Consider the following 23312-nt stretch of genomic DNA (forward strand, 5'->3'; position numbering starts at 1 on the left):
AGCAATAGCGTCTGCTCTGGATAGGTAAAAACAAACCATAACAACACATTTTTAAAGGAAATGGATTTCTAACGTATTATATTACACTTGTTAATGACGCAACATTGCATAGACACCAAAAACTACCCACTAGTACTAGTAAAAAAAAAAAAACTTTAGTAGCGTACAATGCTTAGCATTCAAGTGTCTTGTACCGCTCGCCGCCATGTTGAAAAGTTTAAAGTTCATCTCATCTTGGCAACTCGTGTATCAAAATTTTCTACGAGTTGCCCAGTGGAAAATACCACAAGAGGGGGCGTTCATGTGTGCTTTCCATGTTGGCGTTTGGTATTTACCATAATTCCCATAGCACATGAACGCAGCAACTGTCTCTTACTCTGGAGACCGGGGTTCAAACCGCAGATCTGACAAGTATGAAGAGGATAGTAATACTATACTAATATAGTATGCTACAGAGGGACAGTAAGGGGTAGTATGGGAACTATAGGGGGAAAGTATGGAAGCTAAAGAGGGACAGTATGAGAACAGTGTGGAAGCTATAGAGGGACAGTATGAGAACAGTATGGAAGCTATAGAGGGACAGTATGAGAACAGTATGGAAGCTAAAGAGGGACAGTATGAGAACAGTGTGGAAGGTATAGAGGGACAGTATGAGAACAGTATGGAAGCTATAGAAGGACAGTATGAGAACAGTATGGAAGCTAAAGAGGGACAGTATGAGAACAGTGTGGAAGCTATAGAGGGACAGTACGAATTGTATGGGAATAGTTTGGAAGCTATTCAGGGATAGTAATGGAGCTATAGAGGGACAGTATGAGAAAAGTATGGGAGCTATAGAGGGACAGTATGGGAATAGTAGGGGAGATATATTGGGACATACCGTGAGTTGGCCTAGTGGTTAGCGTGTCCGCCTCTCGATCCAGAGATCGTGAGTTCTATTCACGGTTGGGTCATTCCAAAGACTATCATAAAAAATGGTGCCGTCTGGCAAGGCACCAGAGGACCCCCCCCACCACGTATCCCTAGCTACGTAATAGGTGAGAGGCAGAGAGCTATGGAAATCGGCGCCGCTACATGGTGTGGGAAGGGACTTTGACTTTTATATCGGGACAGTATGGGAATAGTATGGGAAGCTATATAGGGTCAGTATGAGAACAGTATGGGAGCTATATTGGGACAGTATGGGAGCTATATCGGGACAGTATGGGAGCTATATCGGGACAATATGAGAACAGTATAGGAGCTATATCAGGACAGTATGGGAATAGTAGGGGAGATATATCAGGACAAACCACTAGTTGGCCTAGTGGTTAGCATGTCTGCCTCTCGATCCGGAGACGACCATCATAAAAAATGGTGCCGTCTGGCAAGGCACGTTGCAATCTCTTGTGGTTACCAGAGGACTAGCCCCCCCACTGTAACCCTAGCTATATAATACAGTGTTTCCCAACCACTGTGCTGTGGCACATTAGTGTGCCGTGAGAGATCATCAGGTGTACTGTGGGACATTATCCAATTTCACTTAATTGTTCCGAAAATTATTTATTTACTGCAAATAATTTGTCTTCATTCGCATCGGCGTCGCCAGGGGTATTTTACTGGGGCACGTGCCCCAGTATAGATCTGTAGTGCCCCAGTAAAAAAAATCCAGTGACGAAACGCTCTGAATTTTAAACTTGGGAATAGCTGCAATTTAATTAATTCATAACGTGGGGTAGGCTAACCGATGCGTGAAGAAGACCATCTACAATGCTTTTACATTGGTAGTTTTGGCTGGCCTCGCGCACACTAAGCAATGTGAAAAAAGTGTGCGCGTGACATGAGTAACATCTTGGTTGCTATGGGGACCGCAGACTCCAGCAGCCCTCAGATGCAATGAAATTCAGAGCAGGGGAAACCATCTCTCCGTGTTTTTCAACTGTTTACAGGTTAGTAGACAGTAATTCCACTGTCATTTTTGTAACACACACACACACACACACACACACACACACACACACACACACACACACACACACACAGTGGTGCTTTTAGAGGCTTTTGGATTGTGTTTAGAGATGTTCAATGCTGAAAATGCGTGTGCTTACAAAGATATGTTTGGTGATTTAAAAGGTATCAAGTGTGAATACTGTTGGCCATTAAGTACTCTTGGTTGAGTTTAAAAACTCGGCGGTGTTGTATTGTATGTTAATATGTTCTTTTACAATATTACCAACAGTATAAGTATTACATTGCTATTATCACAAATGTTGCAAATATTCATACTGTTATTATTAAATGATTGACCTGGATTCAGTGTCCTCGTAATCATTTTGAGTTTTACAGCTCTAGTGACTAGTTTTAAGCAGGCCGTTTCTAAATATAAATATCAATATATAAATATATATTACATAAAATATAATATATATTACATAAAATGTAATATATATTATATAAAAAATATAAATATAAATATAGTGCAAAATTTTTAGCTCGCGCGCTTCGCGCGCTCGCATACATTTCCTGTGCCCCTTTTGTGCCCCAGTATGGTCTTGGGTCTAGTGACGCCCCTGTTCATTCGTCTATGCCAGCGACATATAGTGACCGGCAGAACAATTAAATACTCTTCCAATAGATGGCAGCAGGTAGCTAATTAACCTGTGTATCTACCTGTTGCCATTCAAACAATGCTTCGGGTGTGACAGCGGTGATAGCGATAGCAGGGATGAGAGTTTTCGGCAGAGTTCCGCTTTTTCTGAGTAAAAATCGACCTTTTTATATTATGCCAAATCCGTTGAGATTTTTTTTCATTTATTGAGGGGGGTTGGGGTATGTTCCTTCGTGATACTCAAGCGTAATTCATTCCTACGACGATGTTACACGTTTACATTTTTGCCATCTTTAGTCTCACTAAGTCTCGTGGTAGAATACGTGTTATCTACAATGTAATTGGCCAAAACATCGATGGCGAGAGCATGATAGCCAATCATAACAGTTCTTACAAAAGAGAGGACTGACAAGCTTTTGTCTTTGGCCAAAAAGCTGAAGAAGTCGTCGAAATGATCAAATGAAAATGAGAAGTGACTGAACTATAAATAATTGTATAAAGTGTACATAGACATTATCCCATAAACTTAGCATTCGTTTGATTTAATACATTGAACATGTACATGATAGTCAGTAAATCTGAATTAATGCTGACAGTTTTGAAAACTTAAATATTTCAAAAGACTTCTTGAAGAAATCATATGCAACTAATGAGGACATAGGGAGAAAAGGTCAGTCACCCTAAGAAATTTTATTTAATATATGAACATTTTGATAATTAATAGAACTTAAGTTTAATGTGACTTTAGTTTGTCATTTTTGTTAATCATAAATTATAACCATACCCTTGAATGTAGAATGTGATTTTATTTTGAATTCAAACAAACAATACTCCTATTGATTTGAAACATATTTTCATGTAAATATATAAAAAAGACAACAGATTTTTTTTTTATCTACTACAGCTCAGATTGCAGGAAAAGTGGTTTGTAAGGCCTTATTTTCAAAATTTTCCTGGGGGGGTATCCCTCCCAGACCCCCCACCCCCACACACGTTGGCTTTGGCTTTATTTATTAATCTCATTATCTCTAGCTGCTTTATCCTTCTACAGGGTCGCAGGCAAGCTGGAGCCTATCCCAGCTGACTACGGGCGAAAGGCGGGGTACACCCTGGACAAGTCGCCAGGTCATCACAGGGCTGACACATAGACACAGACAACCATTCACACTCACATTCACACCTACGCTCAATTTAGAGTCACCAGTTAACCTAACCTGCATGTCTTTGGACTGTGGGGGAAACCGGAGCACCCGGAGGAAACCCACGCGGACACGGGGAGAACATGCAAACTCCACACAGAAAGGCCCTCGCCGGCCACGGGGCTCGAACCCGGACCTTCCTGCTGCGAGGCAACAGCGCTAGCCACTACACCACCGTGTCGCCCATATATATATATATATATATATATATATATATATATATATATATGTGTGAGTGATTCCACGGTTATGGGTACTGAAATGGGGACATGAACTTATTTTTAAAAATTCACCTAAAACCATTTCTTTTTTTACCATCAGGTCACAAAACATGTAATCTTTAATGAATGATATGTTCAAAGATAACTTTAATTTTCTGAGATGTAATAAAAACATATTTATATGCCAAAGTCAAGCCTATGAGTTCCAAAATGATGTCTGTTACATTACTTCTGTTACGATTGTCCATCTCGCGTCTGTTACAAATTAATTACAATCTAGCTATATACCATGTTAATCTTATTGAAAGAATGTGTATGTTTATTCTACTACACATGTTTATTAATTATATTTGCTAAAACATCACCTTCCTATGTTTCAAAAAGTAATTCTACATTGTTAAAATTGAGAATATATATGTCCACAACACTTCTGTTACGTACTGACTTTGGCATATAAATATGTTTTTATTACATCTCAGAAAATTAAAGTTATCTTTGAACATATCATTCATTAAAGATTACATGTTTTGTGACCTGATGGTAAAAAAAGAAATGGTTTTAGGTGAATTTTTAAAAATAAGTTCATGTCCCCATTTCAGTACCCATAAGCGTGGAATCACTCATATATATATATATATATATATATATATATATATATATATATATATATATATATATATATATAAAATTTTTTTTTTTTTTCAAATGTAAAATATGTGCCGTGGCTCAAGAAAGGTTGGGAAACACTGATATAATAGACGAGAGGCAGAGGGCTACGGAAACAGAGATCGGCGCCGCCCTATGCGCCACATGGTGTGGGAAGGGACTTTGACTTTTATTTTGGGATAGTATGAGAGTTGTATAGGGACAGTATGAGAACAGTATGGAAGCTGTAGAGGGACAGTATGAGAACAGTATGGAAGCTGTAGAGGGACAGTATGAGAACAGTATGGAAGCTGTAGAGGGACAGTATGGGAATAGTATGGAAGCTGTAGAGGGACAGTATGAGAACAGTATGGAAGCTGTAGAGGGACAGTATGGGAACAGTATGGAAGCTGTAGAGGGACAGTATGGGAATAGTATGGGAGCTATATAGGGACAGTATGGGAATAGTATGGAAGCTGTAGAGGGACAGTATGAGAACAGTATGGAAGCTGTAGAGGGACAGTATGAGAACAGTATGGAAGCTGTAGAGGGACAGTATGGGAATAGTATGGAAGCTGTAGAGGGACAGTATGGGAATAGTATGGGAGCTATATAGGGACAGTATGGGGGCTATATCGGGACAGTACGAGAACAGTAAGGAAGCTATATAGGGACAGTATGGGAATAGTATGGGGGCTATATCGGGACAGTACGAGAACAGTAAGGAAGCTATATAGGGACAGTATTTGAATAGTATGGAAGCTACATAGGAATAATATGGGAGCTATAGAGGGACAGTATGGGAACACTATGGGAGCTATATAGGGACAGTATGAGAGCTATAGAGGGACAGTATGGGAACAGTATGGGAGCTATAGAGGGACAGTATGAACAGTATGGGAGTTATAGGGGGACAGTATGGGAACAGTATGGGAGCTATAGAGGGAAAGTATGAACAGTATGGGAGTTATAGGGGGACAGTATGGGAACAGTATGGGAGCTATAGAGGGAAAGTATGAACAGTATGGGAGTTATAGGGGGACAGTATGGGAGCTATATAGGGACAGTATGGGAACAGTATGGGAATGGTACAGTATGGGAGCTATATCGGGACAGTATAGGAGTAGTAGTGGAGCTATATAGGGACAGTATTGGAATATTATAAGAGCTATATTGGGACACTATGGGAATGGTACGAGAGCTATATGGGAATTGTATAGGGACAGTATGAGAATACTATAGGAACAGTATAGGTATTATAATAGTACAGCATCGTTAATGGATTCATGTCAGATAAGTATCGGCTGGTTGCTATGCTTTCTGGGAAAGTTGTCATAATGCATTTTACAAAGTTAAGCTCAGCTGATTAACTAATGCCTTACCCTTTCAAGATCAGGGCAGTCAGTCCTCACCTTCTTTGTGCATGCTTTACATTTACAACAGTGACCACCAGATGGCAGCGACATCCCATCGGTGTATTCATTTCCCCAGTTCACTCCTCTTCATGGATCTGCTCACTCATTGATTGCTCTGACGTGAAGCAGGATTTTTGAATATGATTATAAAAATACTTAAATCTTAGTGTGCTACAGATAAGGGTTTAAACATTGCACATGCCAATAATTATTTACACTGAACATCACGATATTTAGCGTGCATAATATTATGAGCAGCTGCCTGGTGTAAGCCAGCTGTTTGGACAGTGAGGTAAAGTCTATCCCATCTGGAGACTCGTATCGACACCTGTCTTCTGTCCTTATTTTGGACATTTGAGCAGTGTGTGTCATTTGTGTCTGTCTCAGGGAATGCAATCCCATCATTCCATTTACAGTGCGAGTGTGTGCAGCACTTAAAGCGATGTTGTGGATTAAAGTGAAATGTCCAGCCGAGACAAATTTAGCATGTGACGTTTTCATCTTTAGCATCCCGCAGATGCTAATGGAGCAAATAAGCAATGAAAGCATACTGCCACCAGTTTAGCATGTTAGGAGGGAGGTATGACCTAAAATATATCTCATCTCATTATCTGTAGCCACTTTATCCTTCTACAGGGTCGCAGGCAAGCTGGAGCCTATCCCAGCTGACTACGGGCGAAAGACGGGGTACACCCTGGACAAGTCACCAGGTCATCACAGGGCTGACACATAGACACAGACAACCATTCACACTCACATTCACACCTACGGTCAATTTAGAGTCACCAGTTAACCTAACCTGCATGTCTTTGGACTGTGGGGGAAACCGGAGCACCCGGAGGAAACCCACGCGGACACGGGGAGAACATGCAAACTCCGCACAGAAAGGCCCTCGCCGGCCACGGGGCTCGAACCCGGACCTTCTTGCTGTGAGGCGACAGCGCTAACCACTACACCACCGTGCCGCCCCTAAAATATATAAAAAGAGTAAAATTGAGTCCGTTTCATTTTCACCAGATTGTTTCACTTTAATTGTTCCTGGAGTTCACGGTGCTTTTTTTTCCTAGGCGTTCAGTCTGCAGATGTAAATAGAGTGCAGGCCTGCAGACTTGCTGCCTACTGCCACATTTAGATGTGAGTTAGGGGCTTTCCAGGGCACACACTCCTGTGTGTGTGTGTGTGCGTGCGTGTGTGCATGTCTCAGTTTAGCCTGCATACACACCAGCCAGATTTAGGAGATAGTCAACACAAGGTATCACACGTCTCCACTGAAATTCCTACTGCAGCAGGAACATGATGGTTATTTATGTTTTTGTACAAATCGTTTCCACTCAAATCTCTTTTCACACGTACAGTTTATTTATAATCAGTCCTGTGGTAATTTTACATGATGTTTTAACATGCACAGTGTTGTTACTGCAAACGCTTTACTCAATATGTACAATACTGATGTTCAAAATCACTCCAAATATATTTGTATGCGTACATAAAGTATTTATATTCATTATATATTTTTTTTAATTTGAATGTATTAAATTAAAAATTTAAATAAAAGGTAAAGGTATTACTAATATATCTATATTCTTTATATGTTCGTAATGTAATGCTTTTTCACTTTAGATGAGGCATTACATATACAGTGTCTAAAGACGTATGTATATTTTTCTTCCATATGCAGTGTGTTGTTCAGGAGTAGGCGGCCTGGTTGGGTATTTTTTTAGGTCGTTGAATAAAGTGCATCTGGTTTTAAGGGTCTGCAGGACAAATGCAATATCGTGTCAAATAATCTGTGATAAAATAATTAAATACTAAGTCGTTAGATTAGCGTCACTGTGTGAAATTTTAGCATCAGCACACGCTGAATTTTCTGTAAGAGTTGTGGACGCTATGTGTGTGTGTGTGTGTGTGTGTGTGTGTGTGGTGAGACAGTTGTTTGTGGGTGTTATGGCTGAGGCGCGTTCGTGGCACAAAGGGGTTTCACATTTCAGCCCTCAAAGGCCTCTCACATGAGTGACCATGGAAAGTCCCTGTGTGTGTGTGTGTGTGTGTGTGTGTGTGTGTGTGTGTGTGTGTGTGTGTTTTTTAGGGGGGTCTAGAGGCTACACACACACACTGCTGAAGTGAAACCACCACAGGACTCTGCAAACCCTCCCACAGATCATGCACACATTTTTTTATTAGAAGCACACCTTTATAACGCATTAATAAGCATTGCAAAAGTCTGTTTATAAACTACCGTTAGTGGATTTCTGCAAAAAATGTTGTGATTTGGGCCGTACATGAGGTGCACAGAACTCTACGATGCTGTCTTATCTGTGGTACGTATCCACCGATCTTTGATATTCCTGACAGCACGTTCATGAAGTTTTGAGACGTGTTTTATTAAGCATCACTTCCATTCCTAGTCACTAATCTAACATAAATAAAGTGTGTTATGAGTAGTGTTACAAATGCAAATTTGATGATCAGTTTAGTTCATTTATTCATCTCCGTTGGGTTGTGCTTTTATAGGAAAATAATCAACCCCGGGGTGGAGTGATGTAGCCTGACGCAAATCAGACATTATTCCTCTTATAACACAGAAATTTGCAAGTCATTACAGTTTTTGATTTATTAAATAATATGTTAGGCTTTGTGTCCATTTATAGTTATGTTTAATTCTGTGGAACACCTGCGAAACAAGTTAGTTTCTGTTCTCACTTGCGCTATAGCATTTATAAACCATCATTCCTTTACCAGCCTCTCTTTGTTCTCTCGCTTCAATTTAATAAGACAAAAAAAAAGACACAGCTTGCCATGTTACCAAGAAAGCACAATGCGGAAACTCGTGTATTCTGAAGATGTCAGAAAGCTTTAAGTGGACGCAGAAAGCTTTACATCTGACTGTTACAAAGCACTGACACTGGAGACTCCTTCCATACATGTTGCATAAACATCTTACTGAAAACGTCCCCATGTTATTGATTACACACGTTTTTACTCTGTTTGTCACTGCAACTCTGCAATAATGAACTCCTTGCTAGATGTCCAAATAGTTCGTTATACCGAAAAGGTCATAATACTGAATCAGACCCACTTGTCACACCAAACACTCACTCTTGCATAAAACAAGACCAGCTGTATTTAATTTATATTTACACTTAATTCACTTACATATTTACCAAGTAAAGGAAATAAGTCACTGTTTTCTATGTGTCATGTAAAGGAGGTGGATGGACGGATGTAATTGCAGAAAGAGTGTTTATTTACAAGCAGGCAGACAAACAGATCCAAAATGTACTGCGAAAGCAGAATCAGGAAATAGGCGAGGGTCATGCGAAGCACAAACAGAATAGCTGAGGCAAGAATGAAAGGTAGAATCCAAATATACAAAACAAAGTCAAAACCAGAAGAGACAATGTACAATGCGCGTACTTTGCAAAGTCTGTTTTTTTTTTTTTTTTACTTTTTTCCAGAGTCCTTATAAGCACACGCTGTGATTGCGCTCTAATCAGGAGCAGGTGCACGACAATTAGTTCTCACGAGCTTGAGTGCAGCATGCATGTGAGTAGCAGTTCGAGGTGAGCCATTGCGCGCACGCGTACATGACGCAGTGTCATAAAAATAAGGTGAATATTGTAAACTTTCAGTAAGTAAAAACATGATACTAGTGGCCCATCAGTTTTACTTGCCGAAGGAACTTGTAATCCTGGACTGCTTTAATTTTAGGCACATTCTCCTTATCAGGAATTTATCGCAGTTTATTGACAGAGTTAAAGGATCATGAATGGATGCGATGATTGATTGATTCCGAACAGTAAAGAAGAAAAAATAATAATAAAAAATTATTTTAAAAATGCAATAATCAAAACATCATCATGAACCAACAGAATAGTGTAGCCACAAGGCAGTAACATAATAATGTTCGGAAAGGATTAGGAAGAAGTAAATAACTTATCAAATCCTAACCCTCTATACCACCGCTAATCAAACGTCACTTTCCGCCATAATAAAAATATATATAAAAGAAAACAAAAGCAACAAACAAAAAAGAAAACATTCCAACATGGTATAATATCGATCAAATCATATATACAGATACGTATTACGTTTTTTATAGTGTGTGTGTGTGTGTGTATATATATATATATATATATATATATATATATATATATATATATACACACATACAATACATATATGCAGTGTATACATATAACTATACACATCCATACATATACAGACACCCATAATATCATATAATCACGCGCACATACAGTATATAATATGGCGGCACGGTGGTGTAGTGGTTAGCGCTGTCGCCTCACAGCAAGAAGGTCCGGGTTCGAGCCCCGTGGCCGGCGAGGGCCTTTCTGTGCGGAGTTTGCATGTTCTCCCCGTGTCCGCGTGGGTTTCCTCCGGGTGCTCCGGTTTCCCCCACAGTCCAAAGACATGCAGGTTAGGTTAACTGGTGACTCTAAATTGACCGTAGGTGTGAATGTGAGTGTGAATGGTTGTCTGTGTCTATGTGTCAGCCCTGTGATGACCTGGTGACTTGTCCAGGGTGTACCCCGCCTTTCGCCCGTAGTCAGCTGGGATAGGCTCCAGCTTGCCTGCGACCCTGTAGAACAGGATAAAGCGGCTACAGATAATGAGATGATATATATGATTTCTTCATCCATTATGGAAATGATGGAGGTTACCAGTGTCTCATTGTCAGTATCCACCCACTGATTCGCAATGGTTTCTAAATCTTCATCATTCAGTTCATTCATGTGTTACAAATCACCGATGATGTCAGCAGTCATTTCGTCCTTTTATCGATCCTTTTGATCACCGTTCTCTAGAACTGTTGGCGATCGACACCTAAGTGAGGTTCGTTAAACCTTTTGTTTTATGACGTTAACACGTATTGTTAACTTGACCATGGACTTTATTACTTATTGTTTGTCTCTGAAGGGGAAGAGAAGCGCATGGCTCAGCGATGCGTTTCTGAAGACTCCAATTCATCGTCACTAAATGCGGGGGGCACAAACTTAGTTCGTTGTATGCCAAAGTTCATAGCAAAAAATGTTGCTATAGTGCAGTTGCAGTGTATTAGTTTAGCGTCTGCTGTACAAGTCCCTGTGAACAAGGTGTTACTATAGAAAAGATAACGTATCCGAGTGAGCGCATTAATATAAACTTGTGAAGCATGAAAAGAGATGATCAAAGGTTTAAAGTCAAGCGTCATGATAAAGCAAGGCTGTTCTGCTGCATCATTTTCACATAAAGTCATGTTCGGCACATTTTTCTTTAAATAAACAAAGCCTTGTCTGCACACTAATATTTCTCACATGCATTATGTTCTCTTTTCCACATAATCTACCACATGAGCACTAAACTCAACCATAAACTGCTGCTTTAGTGAAACTGAAAGTTATTGATTTATCTAAGGGTTGTTTTACAATCAGGGTACAAAGTTTGTTTCACAGGGATCCAAAATTCAAATTGATTCAAACTGGTTCTTGTACCAGTTTTTAAGTGAAGGACAAGTTAAAGAACAGATAGGCATGTGTAATAGTTTGTATTATAACAAGATTAAGTGTAGCTTTAAGCAGGGCTGGGAGAAACAAATGAAGTGATTCTCGGAGAGGACTTTTTTTTTTTTGACGATTCAGAATCCACTACTTCCATAGTGCTTTGAAATATAAGGCTGTAAGCTTTGTGTTAGTTGTCTCTAATATTTATGTCCCAATATCTTGACCACATTTTAGGATGAAAATCATTTTAGATATGTTATTTTATATTGAAAAATTAGCTGTCTCGGAGAGGACATTTTTTTTTACACAATTATGGCCCTTTTCCACTACCCTTTTTCAGCTCACTTCAGCCTGACACGGCTCGCGTTTCGACTGCCTCAGAGCAGCACGACTCGGCTCGCTTCAGCCCTACTCAGCACCCAAAACTCGTACGGTTTTGGAGTGGGGCTGAAGCGAGCCAAACCGAGCCGAGTGGGGCTAGGGGCATGAGCAGACACTCCCCTGTGTACTGATTGGTGAGGAGGAGTGTCCTCACATGCCCACACACGCCCCGCGAGCACGCTGGGATCTGTAAACACCGTAAACCCGGAAGAAGAAGAATTACGAGAATTTCTGAAGCCTTATGTGCCTTGCCTCATCTATACGCTCTTGCCAGTATCTGTTGTCGGTGACAACAAGCCACAGCACGAAGACCAGCAACACAAACCACTCCATGTCCTCCATGTTTATTGTTTACTATCCGGGTCGTAAGACTACCGCTTAAAAGCTCACTGATGTCACTGTTTGCGCCGCCTAACGACATCACGTGACGTCCACCCACTTTCGCTAACTCCACCCAATGTGTCCACCCACTTCCAGCCAGCACGGTTCAGCGCAGTTGTAGTCGAAATGCAACTCCAACAGCCCCACTCAGCTCGACTCAGCACGGCACGGCTCAGCCCAACTCAGCCGCGTTGGTAGTGGAAAAGCGGCATTACATATTAATTTGATCAAAATAGTCTGAAAACTTACTGGCATTCAACATTAAAACTTAACTATGTTTCCAATGATATGGAACCAAATATTTGTTTTATGGTATAAAGAATGATTTAAGTGCATCCCTTTTGGAGCTACCTGTGGTCAGAAAAGCACTTTTTCTAAATGACACGAGTAATTTTGCTAAATATGACATATACAGTGGGGCAAAAAAGTATTTAGTCAGTCACCAATTGTGCAAGTTCTCCCACTTAAAAAGATGAGAGAGGCCTGTAATTTTCATCATAGGTATATCTCAACTATGAGAGACAAAATGAGAAAAAAAAATCCAGAAAATCACATTGTCTGTCTGATTTTTAAAGAATTTATTTGAAAATTATGGTGGAAAATAAGTATTTGGTCAATAACAAAAGTTCATCTCAATACTTTGTTATATACCCTTTGTTGGCAATGACAGAGGTCAAACGTTTTCTGTAAGTCTTCACAAGGTTTTCACACACTGTTGCTGGTATTTTGGCCCATTCCTCCATGCAGATCTCCTCTACAGCAGTGATGTTTTGGGGCTGTCGCTGGGCAACACGGACTTTCAACTCCCTCCAAAGATTTTCTATGGGGTTGAGATCTGGAGACTGGCTAGGCCACTCCAGGACCTTGAAATGCTTCTTACGAAGCCACTCCTTCGTTGCTCGGGCGGTGTGTTTGGGATCATTGTCATGCTGAAAGACCCAGCCACGTTTCATCTTCAATGCCCTTGCTGATGGAAGGAGGTTTTCACTCAAAATCTCACGATACATGGCCCCATTCATTCTTTCCTTTACACGGATCAGTCGTCCTGGTCCCTTTGCAGAAAAACAGCCCCAAAGCATGATGTTTCCACCCCCATGCTTCACAGTAGGTATGGTGTTCTTTGGATGCAACTCAGCATTCTTTCTCCTCCAAACACGACAAGTTGAGTTTTTACCAAAAAGTTCTATTTTGGTTTCATCTGACCATATGACATTCTCCCAATCCTCTTCTGGATCATCCAAATGCTCTCTAGCAAACTTCAGACGGGCCTGGACATGTACTGGCTTAAGCAGGGGGACACGTCTGGCACTGCAGGATTTGAGTCCCTGGCGGCGTAGTGTGTTACTGATGGTAGCCTTTGTTACTTTGGTCCCAGCTCTCTGCATGTCATTCACTAGGTCCCCCCGTGTGGTTCTGGGATTTTTGCTCACCGTTCTTGTGATCATTTTGACCCCACGGGGTGAGATCTTGCGTGGAGCCCCAGATCGAGGGAGATTATCAGTGGTCTTGTATGTCTTCCATTTTCTAATAATTGCTCCCACAGTTGATTTCTTCACACCAAGCTGTGTACCTATTGCAGATTCAGTCTTCCCAGCCTGGTGCAGGTCTACAATTTTGTTTCTGGTGTCCTTTGACAGCTCTTTGGTCTTGGCCATAGTGGAGTTTGGAGTGTGACTGTTTGAGGTTGTGGACAGGTGTCTTTTATACTGATAACGAGTTCAAACAGGTGCCATTAATACAGGTAACGAGTGGAGGACAGAGGAGCCTCTTAAAGAAGAAGTTACAGGTCTGTGAGAGCCAGAAATCTTGCTTGTTTGTAGTTGACCAAATACTTATTTTACCGAGGAATTTACCAATTAATTCATTAAAAATCCTACAATGTGATTTCCTGGATTCTTTCCCCCCCATTCTGTCTCTCATAGTTGCGGTATACCTATGATGAAAGTTACAGGTCTCGCTCATCTTTTTAAGTAGGAGAACTTGCACAATTGGTGGCTGACTAAATACTTTTTTGCCCCACTGTATTGCCATACATTCACCAAAAATAACGTTATCACCAAATTTTTTTTTGCATGGTAAATAGAGCTATCACAGGGCTACAATAAACAACCAAGTTTATTTAGTCAAGCCTTTTGATATTGAAGATAATAAGTGTTAAATGTGATTTTTAGCTTGCGTACCCTGATTGTAAAACAACCCCTATTTATTTACTTACTGCCTGAAATCGGAGCTCCTGATGAGTCTATGAGTAAAGTATTTGCAAGGGCACAAAAACAAAATCAACCTGAACAGAATAATAATATTATTCATCATTTAGGTCACTGAATTGTGTAGTGTCGTGTATTTCGCATCAATAAGTTGCTGCGTTGTCTTGTGACAGTGATACCAATAATGAGATACACATCGCAGTTACAAACGCATCTTTATTCCTTTCTTTGACACTGCATGCCCTGCGCCAGAAACAACACCATGACATGACTCTGCTGGGTGCCTGGTGGACAGCAGTGAACCAGCGCTTTCACTTTCCATCATTACTATAGAGTTATGATCGAATATTATCGGACATAGGAACTAAATGATATCAATCCGCGGTAGTTTTGTATTATCGAAAACTCAGGAAAGATGCTCATAATATAATTGAACTAAACAATAATTATGTTTACACGAGTGTGCAAAGTAAGAAATCGTTTAGGTAAAAAAAAAAAAGCATACAATGCAAAGATACGTTGCTCGCTATGAAAAAACACCTACTGGAAAACAGACTCCTCAACCGAATGCAGCGTATGAGCTCCAAGGCTTTGAGCTGCAATCCTGATAGTTCAAGTCTGATATTTCAAACAGTTGTCTGGTTACAACTGTCCAACAAGCTAGTGGACTCATAAAATTGTTTTAACTAGCTTTATATGAAACTGTTGTGAATATTTTCTGTAAAATGTGTTAGAAAATAATCCCATGCTATTTTTTTAAGCAAATTAAAAATAAGCATTGGATTAAAACCCATCTATCTGATGTAATCAAATCAAAGTCCTTTCCACGCCATGTGGCGCATAGGGCGGCGCCGATCTCCGTAGCCCTCAGCCTCTCGCCTATTACATAGCTAGGGTTACAGTGGGGGGCGGGTCCTCTGGTAACCGCGAGAGTTTGACTCCCCACTCGCATCTGTATTGCAGCGTGTCTTGCCAGACGGCAGTAGGTACCATTTTTATGATGGTCTTTGGTATGACCCGACCATGAGTAGAACTCACGATCTCCCGATGGACACGCTAACCACTAGGCCAACTTGTGGTTATCTGATATAAGTAAAGATATAAATTTTGTTGTTCAGTGGTCAAGCATTTATGAGCTACAGTACCTTGCACTTACGATCAGGTTCCTTGTGGTGGTACATGTATAGTGTAGTCAGAAGTTTACATACAGTGACATGAATGTCATCTTGGATATGAATGTCATGGCAATATTTGGGTTTTCAGTAATTTCTTTGAAATGTTCGTTTTCTGTGGCAGAATGTACAGCATACAGCTTTAAAAAAAAACACTAGAATTTGGTGCACAAGTTTTAATTTTCTTTGGGTTTTCTGAAATCAACACAGGGTCAAAATGATACAGCCAGGGTCAAAAATATACATAAGCTCACTTAGATTATTAATTCAGAGGTGCTGAAACTTCCAAAATGTCTGTCTCTTATCTTGCCAAGGCCGAGGTCTCTTAACTTCCTGTTAGTGATGATGATTGACTACAGCTGGTAGCTTCTCTGTGCCTTCATAAAAAGGGTTTGTTTACAGCACTCATTGGATTGACCAACATACAGTAAAATGGGAAAGTCCAAAGAGTTCAGTGCAGATATGAGAAAGAGGATTGCAGATGTACGCAACTCAGGAATGTCTCTTGGAGCAATTTCTAAACAATTTCAGATCCCAAGATTAGTTCAAACAATTATATGCAAGTTATTGTGAGGTGTAGTCACTTTGCCAAGCCACTTTGCTTCAAGAAAACCCAAACTGTCACCCTCCGCTGAAAGGAAATCGGTTTGGATGGTCAGGAACAAGCTGGGAACCACCATGGCACAGCTCTGCCATGAACTGGAAGCTGATGGATCACTGTCTGCAGTTCAGATCACCATGGACTAAGAGGCTGCTATCCAAGAAATAACCCCCTGCTCCAAAATCGACACCTTCAAGCTTAACTAAAGTTTGAAGCTGACCACACGGACAAAGAAAAAGCCTTCTGGAGGATAGCTGTATGGTCAGATGAGACAAAGATTGAGTTGTTTGGCCACAATGACCACCATGTACAGAGAGACACTGTACCAGCTGGTGGTGGTGGTAGGATCATCATGCTCTGGGGCTGTTTTACTGCCAGTGGAACTGGTTCATTGCACAAAGTGGATGGAATAATGAAGAAGGAGGACTACCTCAGAATTCTTCAGCATAAACCATCAGAAACTTGAACACGACTTGGGACTTACAACAGGACAATGAACCCAAACACGCATCAGAGCTGGTTGTGGAGGATAAAGCAGGCTAACATTAAGCTTAAAACAAGTCCTGACTTCAACCCTATTGAAAATATATGGACCGTGCTTATAAGTCGAGTCCATGCCATGAAAAAAAAATTTAATTGAACTCTACCATGAAGAGTCATGAAATATCCAACCAGAATTCTACCAGAAGCTTGTTCATGGGAAACAAAAATGAGTCAAGGTGAATCTTGCGAAGAGACATTTTACCCAAATATTAGGTGTGCTGTATGTATATTTTTGACCCTGGATGTATAATATTGACCCTGTGTTGATTTCAGAAAACTCAATGAAAATGAAAACTTCTGCACCAAATCTAGTGTTTTTTTTTTTAATTAAAGCTGTATGCTGTACATTCTGCCACAGAAAAAGAACAGTTCAAAGAAATTACTGAAGGCCCAAATATTGCCATGACATTCATGTATGTAAACTTCTGACCACAACTGTATGTCGTTGGTATGTACGGACATCGTACAGCCGCAAAATCCATCAAAAATCAGGTCGATGCATTACCATATTCTCCTAAGTAAGGAGCTCCACTACACTATAATCTGTGGTATCACATAATATTCTCATCACCTGCCTAAAGTTCAGTTCTATCTGTGTCTGAGTATTCTACTATTTTAAGCATGAACCCTCTAAATATTCAGTGCGTCTCAAAGTAAAATAACGAATAATTTGGTTTATTGTAGAGTGTTTGTTTTTGAGGTGCGTGTACGGTGTAATTGTGACATTAGAAGTGGTTGCTGTTCCCATGGTGAGTGTTAATTATTTGTAAAAGTGACTCATGTTGTAGTGTTCAGGAAGAACAGACAGGTTTACTGTAACGCCTGAACTTCCTGATTGTTCTTTATTATTATGCTCCTTGTTAATGTTCTTTGTAATTTTTCCTCTGAATTCTCTGTCAGAGCTTTCATTTCCTTATGAGTCAAGTTTGTACATCCCTGTTCATCAAAGGTGGGGTTTTTTTTGTACTATTTTACAATAATAATGAAGACCACTGTGAAATAACTCGTACCCCATTCCCACTCGCACTGAACATTTTCCATTAAAATTAATATATTGTCCGCTATTATGCTGTAACTGTCTTGTGTGGGAATGGGAGCAAAACAACAAAGTCGAAACATTAATCTATCCTAGTCATGAAAGTGTTCCGGATTTTCCCAGAATTCCGGATTTTTAGATTTTCCTCCGGATTTTTTCCGCTAATGACCCGTAAATCCGGATATTTGACAAAACTCTTGAAAATCTCCGGTTTTCCGAATGGAGAAATTTCATTCATCTCATCTCATTATCTCTAGCCGCTTTATCCTTCTACAGGGTTGCAGGCAAGCTGGAGCCTATCCCAGCTGACTACGGGCGAAAGGCGGGGTACACCCTGGACAAGTCGCCAGGTCATCACAGGGCTGACACATAGACACAGACAACCATTCACACTCACATTCACACCTACGCTCAATTTAGAGTCACCAGTTAACCTAACCTGCATGTCTTTGGACTGTGGGGGAAACCGGAGCACCCGGAGGAAACCCACGCGGACACGGGGAGAACATGCAAACTCCACACAGAAAGGCCCTCGCCGGCCCCGGGGCTCGAACCCAGACCTTCTTGCTGTGAGGCGACAGCGCTAACCACTACACCACCGTGCCGCCCCATGGAGAAATTTATTTTTCGTATTTTTCGTGTTCCTAGACGCGGCGTAATACTTCACATCATCCTTGCATGGGCGCAGTCCTTAAATAGCCCAAACATAGTTCATTGATTAAAGACAGGTGTTCTTTGTTAACGCCACGCGTGCCGGAGCTCGTAAGGTGCACCTTCAGGTGCACGAGCTAAGGCGCGCAGGACTGACACCGTTCTGCGCAAGCGCAACACAATCGCACTAGAAAGCCTGTTCAAGCTGCCAGTGTAGCTGCAGCCTTTTTAGTTGCGAATTACAAGTATTTCCTCTTGTGTTAATAATTCGCCATGTCAAAACAAGCAAAACTTTCCTCCTTCTTTCAACATGAAGAAAGGTAAGCAATTTATTATATATATTTTTTTCCATCAAAGTTGCATTTTGTGGTTTCGAAGCTAAGTTTTAGTGCCGTTTCTAGAACACAACATCAAGAAAACGTGGAAGAAACAGCAATAATGGAAGAGCCGGTTTCTAAGCTGCCTAAAACTAGCAATGGTAATTTATTTTTTGTTACATAATGTACTCAGGCTGCCAGTCAGTGTGTGACACACACACACACACACCACTGAAAAATCCTAGCTACGCCCCTGATTTACATGAGAAATGTGGTATTCATTGGCGTGTTTAAATTTACAGACAATACGAACTAATGTAAACAATTGGCTTCAACTCGCATAAATATGAATTGGAAGTTTTAGTTCACTTTAGCTTATGCAAACGCACAACTCTACTAAGGCCCTGTCCACACGGCACCGGATTCAGGTGAATCTGATAAAATTGTTTATCGTTTCGGCCTGGCGTCCACACGGCACCGGCGTTTTGGGTGCCCCACAACGATATTTTTTGAGAACGGGTTCCAGAGTGAAAAAATCTGGCAACGGCGCCGTTGCGAAGTCGTCTGGATGAGTAGAACGGATTTGTTTACGATGACGTCACAACCACATGACTAGAACAAGCAGCACTCTCGCTGTTTTGTATGAACCACTGCATTGCATTCACTTTTGTATGCAGCCTTTCTTTTAAATAAACAAGTAACTGAACCATTTCTTGAATTTTTTTTTTTATTGGATAAGACTGCTTTTCAAAATGTTCACACACACTATAAAAAGTTATATAAATTATATAAAAATGCTTTTCAAAATGTTCACACACAATAAGAAAATTAAGTTATATAAAACTATGCACACTAATAAAACTAATTTGTACACACAGAAGGCACGATTTCCTCGCGTAGTTGCAGCCATCTTCTTCTTGTTGTTGTGTGTTTGTTCCTGAGTGCTTCACGCCGGGTAGAAGAAGGGGTTTATGCGCATGCGTCTACTTCTTCTATTGTTCTGGTGTCTCCGATGGGACCGTCTTACAGCGCCCCTAGAGGTGTGGCATGTGTATTGCATCGTTTTCAGCAACCGTTGCGTTGCCATATGTACCTGATATTTTACTGATCTGTTGCCCATGTGGACGCGATATTTTTTTTTAATAAAATCTCGTTGCCGTTGTCGTGTGGATGTAGCCTAAAAGATTGATAAACGAGGCTCAATGTCCCCAACATTGAAACCTGAAAGCTTTAGAAACTCTAACAGACTTGTTACTTTTTAACAGTACTGTTTTGGGATTTTGCTGAGTTTACCTTCAACTGTCTGATTTTTTCAAAGTAATGAACTTTGTAGCAGGAAAATCACCGCGTTTTCTAAATGCACTCCTGAAAATTACTCATTAACTAGGGGAATTAAATTTGATATTTTTGACATGTTAATCATTAATGTACATGAAAGAAAAAGGCTTAAAAGTTTTAACTTGTTTTAGTGAAAATAAGTACTAAAATGCACTAGAATGCAGGGTTTTGTGTGTTATGTTATTAAAATATTTTCAGGGGACGTTGCCCCCCCCCCCCCATATTTCAGGTTTTTTTTCCTTTGCTCCACTTTCATCTCTACTATCCCCTGGCAACCTAGTAACATTTACGGAAATCTTTTGTTATGGCTCCAGTGGGAATCAGAACATCCGATTTACTTGTTGTGAAAGGTCGTGACGCTGCTAGACTCGTACTGCCTCGATGTAAAGCAACCAGCGGCGAATTCTAAACAACAAGCAAAGAAAACATCAGCAGATACATTATATTGCCAAAAGTATTTGCTCACCCATCCAAATTATCGGAATCAGGTGTTCCAATCACTTCCATGGCCACAGGTGTATAAAATCAAGCACCTAGGCATGCAGACTGTTTTTACAAACATTTGTGAAAGAATGGGTCGCTCTCAGGAGCTCAGTGAATTCCAGCGTGGAACTGTGATAGGATGCCACCTGTGTAACAAATCCAGTCGTGAAATTTCCTCGCTCCTAAATATTCCACAGTCAACTGTCAGCTGTATTATAAGAAAATGAAAGTGTTTGGGAACGACAGCAACTCAGCCACGAAGTGGTAGGCCACGTAAACTGACGGAGCGGGGTCAGCGGATGCTGATACGCATAGTGCGAAGAGGTCGCCAACTTTCTGCAGAGTCAATCACTACAGACCTCCATACTTCATGTGGCCTTCAGATTAGCTCAAGAACGGTGCGCAGAAAGCTTCATGGAATGGGTTTCCATGGTCGAGCAGCTGCATCCAAGCCATACATCACCAAGTGCAATGCAAAGCGTCGGATGCAGTGGTGTAAAGCACGCCGCCACTGGACTCTAGAGCAGTGGAGATGCGTTCTCTGGAGTGACGAATCTCGCTTCTCCATCTGGCAATCTGATGGACGAGTCTGGGTTTGGCGGTTGCCAGGAGAACGGTACTTGTCTGACTGCATTGTGCCAAGTGTAAAGTTTGGTGGAGGGGGGATTATGGTGTGGGGTCGTTTTTCAGGAGATGGGCTTGGCCCCTTAGTTCCAGTGAAAGGAACTCTGAATGCTTCAGCATACCAAGACATTTTGGACAATTCCATGCTCCCAACTTTGTGGGAACAGTTTGGAGCTGGCCCCTTCCTCTTCCAACATGACTGTGCACCAGTGCACAAAGCAAGGTCCATAAAGACATGGATGACAGAGTCTGGTGTGGATGAACTTGACTGGCCTGCACAGAGTCCTGACCTCAACCCGACAGAACACCTTTGGGACGAATTAGAGCGGAGACTGAGAGCCAGGCCTTCTCGCCCAATATCAGTGTGTGACCTCAAAAATTCCCATAAACACACTCCTAAACCTTGTGGACAGCCTTCCCAGAAGAGTTGAAGCTGTTCTAGCTGCAAAGGGTGGACCGAAGTCATATAGGGTGAACCCTATGGATTAGGAATGGGATGTCACTTAAGCTCATATGTGAGTCAAGGCAGGTGAGCGAATACTTTTGGCAATATAGTGTATAAGCAAAAATGTTATAACTAGCCTTTCCTTGAACAAAACAAGTGTTTAGAAACAGGAAGAGAGCTCTCTCATTAGAGACGTGATGCAGTGTGACTTGTGCCGTGTTGCTAACTAGCGCGTGTCTCATGGACTTGCTACCTCGGGAATTATACGTCATATCCGGCCTCGCCACGGTGGTGTAGTGGTTAGCGCTGTCGCCTCACAGCAAGAAGGTCCGGATTCGAGCCCCGGGGCCGGCGAGGGCCTTTCTGTATGGAGTTTGCATGTTCTCCCCGTGTCCGCGTGGGTTTCCTCCGGGTGCTCCGGTTTCCCCCACAGTCCAAAGACATGCAGGTTAGGTTAACTGGTGACTCTAAATTGACTGTAGGTGTGAATGGTTGTCTGTGTCTATGTGTCAGCCCTGTGATGACCTGGCGACTTGTCCAGGGTGTACCCCGCCTTTCGCCTGTAGTCAGCTGGGATAGGCTCCAGCTTGCCTGCGACCCTGTAGAAGGATAAAGCGGCTAGAGATAATGAGATGAGATGAGATCCGGCCTCGCAAGGTTGGCGCTCAGTAGCATTCTGTTAAACACAGTCAGGTGACTGTATCCACGATACACAATATCTGTAACTTTTCTGTTATGGAAGGTTGAGTGGGAATGAAAATTTATCTATTCCATGTTGTTTGTACCTCATACATTAACAAATTTTATATGTGAAAGGGCCTACAGGGCGGCACAGTGGTGTAATGGTTAGCACTGTCGCCTCACAGTAAGAAGGTTCCAGGTTCGAACCTCGCAGCCGATGGGGTGGAGTTTGCAAGTTCTCCCCGTATTTGTGTGGGTTTCCTCCCACAGTCCAAAGATTTAGTAAAATACCCAGCCACTGGAGTTGCATAAGCCAGTGCATACTTAGTGCCAGGTAGATTGGGGAGGGTTGCGTCAGGAAGGGCATCTGGAGTAAAACCTATGCCAAATCTAATGATCCGCTGTAGCGACCCCCAACAGGAGCAGCTGAAAGAAGAAACAATATGTGAAAGGGGCTACATACGGAATGATGCAGTATTAAATCCAAGCTATTTTATATTTTAATAATATTCCTGATAAATTTAGCCACATTTTTATTTACACTTCTATTTATTAGTCTTAGCAACAAATTTCATTTAGAAGCCTTTATATTTAATATAGCAATATACAAATATTTAATCTCGTGTCTAAACTTTTGATTCGTAGTGTATACAGGAATGAAAGCGCCATGTATGCTGCATTAGTTTGTTTAATCTCGAAATGAAGAAAATGATATATGTACAGTACGCTCAAAACAATTTTTGGCTTTAAAACAAGAAATGTTTCATCATTTCATGGCTAAAATGAACAACTGATTTGGACTGAGTTGGATGTGTCTCAGGGATTTATTTAATTAAATAAATAAATTGCTGATTAAATAAAAATGGGCGGCACGGTGGTGCAGT

At 41.1% G+C, this 23312-nt stretch overlaps 1 protein-coding gene across 3 annotated transcripts in view; it reads left to right on the forward strand.

Annotated features, from left to right (window-relative positions):
• prorp (protein only RNase P catalytic subunit) overlaps window positions 1-23312 on the forward strand; it is a 54329-nt gene that overhangs the window by 15875 nt on the left and 15142 nt on the right. The window lies entirely within an intron of this gene.

This window comes from Neoarius graeffei, chromosome 11 (genome assembly GCF_027579695.1).
Source record: "Neoarius graeffei isolate fNeoGra1 chromosome 11, fNeoGra1.pri, whole genome shotgun sequence".
Lineage (NCBI taxonomy): Eukaryota > Metazoa > Chordata > Actinopteri > Siluriformes > Ariidae > Neoarius > Neoarius graeffei.